This window comes from Rhagoletis pomonella, unplaced genomic scaffold, assembly GCF_013731165.1.
Source record: "Rhagoletis pomonella isolate Grant_MI unplaced genomic scaffold, Rhpom_1.0 Rhpom_scaffold_00001, whole genome shotgun sequence".
In the NCBI taxonomy this organism is placed as follows: Eukaryota; Metazoa; Arthropoda; class Insecta; order Diptera; family Tephritidae; genus Rhagoletis; species Rhagoletis pomonella.
In genome coordinates, this window is record NW_023458555.1 from 109,796,624 (window position 1) to 109,804,031 (window position 7,408).

Genomic DNA, 7,408 nt, shown 5'->3' on the forward strand with positions numbered 1-7,408 from the left:
GGCGGTACGTATGCACATACATATATGTATGTATGTATATACGTATGGTTTATACATAGTATAAAGGGGAAACAAAATTAGCACAGTTTAAATACATACAAGTAAATATGCAGGTCAATTGAGTATGAAAATTTCAGTGTGATCAGATAACGTTATTCATATTGATTTTGATAAACATATTTTATGTTGCTGGCTTATCCGCTGCTGCTCCGAACAGAAGCTTTTTGGCGAATTTTGGGTTTCCCTATCCACGAGCGATATTCTACAATTCAACAGCTCAGTGTCCATTTAGAAAATGGCCAAAGAATATACTTTACTGAACAAAATATTTTACAGCAAGTTAACGCTCCAAGAAATACAACACTTACGGCATTTTTCCAACTTTGCCAAACGGTTTTATTTGCCAGAACATTGCTGTATTCTGAGGTGCGAAGTTATTTTACTTGGAAAAATAACAAATGGAACAGAAGAAAACGGGGAAGTTGTGTAGAAGGACAACCAGATATTTTTAAAGACGACACTTTGGCAAGAATTTATACTGTCCATCCCAGCCAGCAAGAATGTTTTTTTTTTTGAGAATACTTCTTTTAGAAGTAAGGCGGCCAACCTCATTCGAAAGATTAAAAACAGTGAATGGTACTGTCTGTCAAACTTAAGAGAAGCGTGATTGCTCCGTGGACTTCTTGAAGACGATGCACATTGGCAAGCAACTATGACAGAAGCATCGATGTCAAATTCCCCAAAAAGTCTAAGAAACTTATTTGCAATTCTAATCCAAGTATGCAATATTTCAAATCCACTTGCACTGTGGCAAAATCATAAGGACAATCTATCCGAAGACTTTCTGCACCTTGCTCAGATTCAAAAGCAAAGTCATGAAATAACATATGATAATAATATATACAGTTAAGCACTTGCTGCCATTGAAGATAAACTATTATCTCTAGGGGGAAATGAGCTTCCACCGTATGGACTTCCTGTGATTCAGAGGAGTACTATTCATAATTTGAGCCGTGAAGTATCGCGAGAACTATGCTATGATGTCCAATCTTTAATAGAAGAAACTGAGACGAATATTTCGAAGTTTCTGCCCGAGCAACGAGCAGTATTTGAAGCAGTTATGAATAGCGGTCTAAATAATGCAAGTAAAATCTTCTTTCTCGATGCACCAGGTGGCATAGGTAAAACATTCGTTATAAGAACGTTGTTGGCTCAAATTTGAAAAAACAAGCAAATTGCACTCGCCGTAGCGTCTTCTGGCATTGCAGCAACTCTTCTGTCAGGAGGAAAAACAGCCCATGCAACATTCAAGCTTCCCCTAAACTTAGCAGTACAAGAAACGCCTACATGCAATATAAGCAAAGGAACAGGCTTATCAGAAGTCCTAAAGCGATGCCAGATTATCGTCTGGGATGAATGCACTATGGCTCATAAAGCTGCTTTAGAAGCCTTAGACCGAACACTACAGGATATTTGCAGCAACAAGAAAATAATGGGCGGTAAAACATTGCTTTTGGCGACTTTAGACAAACATTGCCTATAATTCCTAGAGGTACACGAGCGAAACTTGGAAACGGTGATTTACAAACCGACACTATAGGCGAAGTTCATCTTGCTTCACTGAAACTGTAGAGGAGCTTAAAACAAAAGTCTTTGATAATCTTACGGAAAATTATGCGAGACATCAATGGCTGTGTCAAAGAGCCATTCTAGCTCCTAAAACAGCTTCCTGGTTATTCGCGCTTGTACAAATCTATAGATACCGTGCCATGCCAGGAGGAAAGTGTACATTACCCAGTGGAGTTTTTGAACTCGCTCGAGCCCTCAGGAGTTCTTCCCCATAATCTAAATTTGAATATTGGTGTGCCTGTTATTCTTCTGCGTAACCTTGATCCACCCAAACTTTGTAATGGAACAAGACTGGTAGTAAAGAAAATGATGACAAATATAATTGAAGCAACAATTATTACTGGATGTGGCCAAGGAGAAGACGTTTTTCTGCCAAGAATTCCATTAGTTCCCACAGATCTCCCGTTTGAATTTAAAAGGCTTCAGTTTCGTTTGAGGCTTAGTTTCGCTATGTCCATAAACAAATCGCAAGGTCAAACGTTAAAGGTGGCTGGACTTCAGTTGGAAGAGTTCTGCTTTACCCACGGTCAATTATATGTCGGATGCTCACGACACCACACAATAAACCTAAAAATATTGTTTATAAGGAAGCCTTAAATTAAATAAAAAGAAACATTTAGTTCTAAATAGTATGTATCCTTTTTTGTATTATCATTTTTAGATTTTTATTTGATCACCCCGAACGACGTCGGGTACCCTGCTAGTTTACAATAAAGCTCTCAGTAACTTTTGGCAAATTTGAGCCATTATGTGAAATTATACATGCGTATGTACCTACCTTAGGGTTGCCAGACGTCCCGGTTTTCCCGGACATGTCCCGGTTTTAGACTATTTGTCCCGGTGTCCCGGTCCAACCTCAAAAAGTCCCGGGTTTCATTTAAATGTCCCGGTTTTCGATTTGATTGCTCAAATTTGAATAAAAGTTCAAAAATAACTACAATTTTATGAATTCACTGAGGGAAATAACACATAGTAAACATGAATATTTTTATTTGAGTATCGTTGTGAAATGTTCGTATTTAAAAACAACACTTTAATACCACGCACGCGTGGTGTTGATTCAAACTCAGCATTTGAATGCACATTTACATGTCTGGCTGTAGATGAGTGCGCAAAGATACTTGCCACAATTTGTTAATTTTCAGAGGGTCAGGGTTCAAATCCCATTACAGGCAGCATGGAATTTAAATATATATTTTTTAACTTAATTATGGAAAGGCGTCCGTTAAGTGCAAAGCGCTTAATTTTTTTATGAGCGTATTTGAATTTAATATTTCTAGACTGAATAATAATATGTGTATACTTAAATGTATTACGAGTTGGGATGGTGCTCTTTCAAATGCGTATTTTTTTAAATTTAGCACGTTTTTTTAATTCTAAACTTGTTTCTCTCAGTGCACCGGTTTCTTTTGTGAAATAGTTACATCTTCAGATAGTTTAACTTGCAAAAGCAATAGTTGATGTTTAATATACATATGTACCTAAATATGTTAAAAATGACGTGCACAGAGTTTTACAATTATATTAAGGAAAAGTCAGAAGTTTTGAAACAAGTCCACAGCAACGAAAACTTTGACTGATATTTTAATGTTATCTTGTACTCAATTTTTTTTTCTTTCATGAAACCTAGAGTGCTTATAAGTACAGTGCCGTACAAAATTATTGGCTCGGAGAATCTTCATCAAATCACAATTTCTAATCAGATCTGTTAGAAAAATTTTGAAAATATAGCTTTTGTACCAATTAATAAAGTGCAAGTCTGAAGTTGCCAGAAAATTTCGTTGATTTTTAGCCTTTTTTTTGCTGACGGTGTCTTCCATATAAAAAGAATTGTCGAATATAGTTTGTATGGAAGAAACTCTCAGTAAAAATAATATCAAAAATCAACTAAAATTTAATGGGCTGCAAAACTTCATTTTTAAAATTTTTACAAAAAGTCTAATTAAAAAGGTGCAAATTTGTATGCAAATTTATTGAATATCTTGAGTTTTGCACAAAGTTTAGAAATTTTATTTTTATGTTTTTTGATGTATTTAGTAAAATTTTTTTTATAAAGAATAAAAAAAATTGTGAAAAATTCTCTGTGCTTTAGTTGTGATAAGTTGTTTTGTTACTACATCTTTTCGTACGCAATTTTTGTCCAAACGAAATGGAAGGGAGCGAGAGCCTCGCTCCCCTCGCCGTCCTCCATCCACAGACAAATTATTAAATTTCTGCGAATTGCCACGACGCCACCAAAATTAACCCTGGGTTGACGAAATATTTAGGTTTTCGCATAAGTTTACATTTATTAAAGCCATACTCGTACATTTTGTATGGAGAATAATAATAATTCATTTAAATTCTGTATGGAAACATCTTCTCGACGATAAATGTAACTTTCAAGAAAATTGACTACAAAAAATGTATTTTATTAACCACTGGAACGAAAAAAACTTGCTCCGCTCAAATGGGTTAAAAGCAAACTTGAGTTGACATATTTATACGCTTACATGCAGACATACATATGGACATGTATAGTGGACTTGCACTAACTTGGACATCGCATTGCTTTGATGTGGTAGAATCTTTTTATGGTACTGAAAATTTGTTTACGGATGAAAAAAATGCAGAATCATCCATGGATATATGTAAATATATTTTTATAAACGCTTTGAAGTATAGAAATTTTTAATATTAAAAAATAAATAAAATAATTTTTTTTGCATTTATACAAATGGTATTCATGGCACATTGACCCACCTGTACAAAAATTTTACAATTTCGGACCGATAAATGTGCAAACGAGCTATGTTGCCACGTTACATTTGTGAACTTCCGATAAAACCAAATATATGAGCAAGGTGCAGAAAATCTTCGGATAGATTGTCCTTATGATTTTGCCACAGTGCAAGTGGATTTGAAATATTGCACACATGGATTAGAATTACAAATAAGTTTCTTAGACTTTTTGGGGAATTTGACATCGATGCTTCTGTCATAGTTGCTTGCCAATGTGCATCGTCTTCAAGAAGCCCACGGAGCAAACACGCTTCTCTATAAGTTTGATAGACAGTACCATTCACTGTTTTTAATCTTTCGAATGAGGTTGGCCTCCTTACTTCTAAAAGAAGTATTCTCAAAAAAAAACAACATTCTTGCTGGCTGGGATGGACAGTAAAAATTCTTGCCAAAGTGGCGTCTTTAAAAATAGCTGGTTGTCCTTCTACACAACTTCCCCGTTTTTTTCTGTTCCATTTGTTATTTTTCCAAGTATAATAACTTCGCACCTCAGAATACAGCAATGTTCTGGCAAATAAATCCATTTGGCAAAGTTGGAAAAATGCCGTAAGCGTTGTATTTCTTGGAGCGATAACTTGCTGTAAAGAATTTTTTTTCAGTAAGGTATATTCTTTGGCCATTTTCTGAATGGACACTGAGCTGTTGAATGGCAGGATGTCGCTCGTGGATAGGGAAACCCAAAATTCGCCAAAAAGCTTCACTGCTGTGTATGTATGTTCCACATTAGTAGATGGTTACTTCATCGTTTAAATTTGGATTCTGAAGAGCGTACATCGTATGAGCCTCAAAAGCTTTTGAAAGTAGTGGACAATAAGGAACTATCCATTGATTGTCAATATCAACCTCGATACCATTGTTGACTTTGATTTTCGTAGACACTCCACCATGCCCTGGTTTTCTCCTTTTGTAAAGTGGATAACCATCTATTCCAGTTTGCGTTTCATTCACAAACTGTCTCGGATATCTCTTGATACATTTGCCGTTTACCATACATGGAGAATTGGCATTCAAATTTCCGCATGGCCCATGTACCATAGTTTTCTTAATGATATGAAATAGAACTGGATCGGTATTGGGATCTGGCAGTTCCGCAGAAATAATTAAGTCAATTTGGTTAGAATGTATTTTGTTGTTAAGCCACAATAGTATATGTGCATGAGGTAGGCCTCGTTTTTGCCGTATACATATCGCAACGTATTGAGCCAAAGATTATACATTTTTTTTATAAGATTCATCATCTTAATTATTTTTTGTCGAAATACTCTTGCTACCAGATCTGGACGATCTTTCGCAACGGACCATGGAAGAGTTCTTCTTTTATCTCTTTCCAATTAGGATTACATGTAAACGTTATAAAAAGATCAGGTTTCCCATAAGTCCTCACAGAGGTCATCGCATCTTGGGTCCGTTCATGCATGTATCTAAATATATACATATATTAAAGCCTTTTATAAAAAAATTAAGCTACCAATGAAAAAAAAACAATGGATAAATAAAAAAGTTGTGAATTCAGAAATATAATCGCGCCATAATCGTACATGGCGTATGAGCAATATTCTTTCCATACATATTTCAAACAAAAAATTCAATGCGCATTTTCATTTGTCCACTTAAAACTTTTATTTATCCCTAAGTTTTCAGTCATTCTGCGACTCTTATTTCATAAATCCTGAAATAAAAGTTTTATTATTAGTCCGAAATACTCAGTAAATAACAGTTATTTTTAACTTTTGTTTAATTCCTCAAAAACTAAAAGTTATTTTTGATTTGTATTTTATTTGTTTCATGGTAACAGTTATCGAAGGCTTTTATAAATAAAATTCAGCAACAAAAATCACTAAATATAACTGTTATATATTAATATAATAACTGTTGAAAATTAGTTCTAAAATTCTGTACTCGGTGAAAAAATAAACCGATAGGTATAAGTCATTTAGTTGTAGAAGATTTTGCTCAGAGTGGGTTCTTGAATAACTGTTTTCGTCAACAGCTGTTATTTTTGCTTCCTGATTTTCCTTGTAAGTAGTTAAATTTTTTCGCAAAAAAACAGGTCGTAATAAAACAATTTAGTTACCTCTAAAATTTCTGCCTTGTTGACGCAAAGGTCAGTTTACATGTTTCGGCGTTTTTTTAGTCAATTTAGAGTCCCTGTATTGTTAATACTATTTTTGGAAAATATGTGGAAATATTTTGAAATTTTGATGTTTTTAAATACTGTGGCTCAAATATGAGGTCGGACTTACAATATTCACATTGCATTTCATGTTAATTTTATTCTGTTATTTTTTTTGCTAAATTTATACATTTTTTAAGTTTGAAGCTTTGAGTTATATCGTTTTGGAAGTTTTCGTCTGGGTAACGCAGGAACACAGTTTATTTGCATACGGGAAAAAACGGGCACTACGGTTAGGGAAACAAGTCTTAAAACCTGCACTTATTTTACAAAAATTTAATGGCATTATAAGAAATCGAAAAATTGTTTAAAACTGAATATAATATTTGATACCAATTTGTCTAAATTTTTTAGAAAGTTTGAAACCTTGAGTTACGTACATAACTATATATGCATTTTGTTGTTTTCTTCTGTGTAACGCATGAACAAAAATTATTTTAATACTTGAAAATAAAAAATTTACCAACATAACAATTTTACGCTTGATAAAAAATGTTTACATGTTTGACACTTTGAGTTATTTGTTATTTTTATACAAAAGAAACGAAAATCATTGGAAATTCTCCGCCACTTAAAATTGACAATTTATGATACTAAAATAAAATGGGTTTTAAAACTACATATGTACACACTGGAAAAATTTTAAAAAATTCTGATAAAAAATTGAAATTTGGATAACTGGTCCAAAAATTCTTTAAAAAGTTTGATTCTTTGAGTTCTATGATTAAAAAATTTGACAATTATTATCATTTAGTATTTAGCCTACTGAGATTTTAAAATAATCGCGTAAGCGTACTTAATTCCTTAATTCATACGCAAATACAA